We start from the raw sequence: 416 nt of genomic DNA on the forward strand, positions 1-416 counted from the left end.
CCACTAGCTCATCAAAAGCTTGGTTCTCAAAGAGTCTGGCAGGAGCTGGGACACTCTGTGGTTGAGCAAGATCTCCTCTTTTCTCTGTAAGGTCCCTTTGCAGTGACCTTCTGTCAGGCCCCGTCTGCCCCGTGGCGCAGACCGATTGATCCCGGCCTGCGCCTGCCGCTAATTCCCCACAGGACACGGGGGTTTAGCTGAGACGTCGTGACCCACGGGTGTCACTGGGGTGCTCTGGTTTCTAGGTAGGTCCTTAAATGACCCGCTCGGAGCCCCGGCCTCGTTGGCAGAGCCTCCGTCAGCACTTAGCTGATTAATGTTGATGATGCTGAGGCCGCGCTACCGGCGGCTCTGCCGGTGCCTGCGCTCAGCTCCGGTGTCACCAGCGGCTGCCCCGGGGCCCTGGAGCTGTGCTG

The sequence above is a fragment of the Merops nubicus genome, unplaced genomic scaffold (genome assembly GCF_000691845.1).
Source record: "Merops nubicus isolate BGI_N331 unplaced genomic scaffold, ASM69184v1 scaffold27875, whole genome shotgun sequence".
NCBI classification, from domain to species: Eukaryota; Metazoa; Chordata; class Aves; order Coraciiformes; family Meropidae; genus Merops; species Merops nubicus.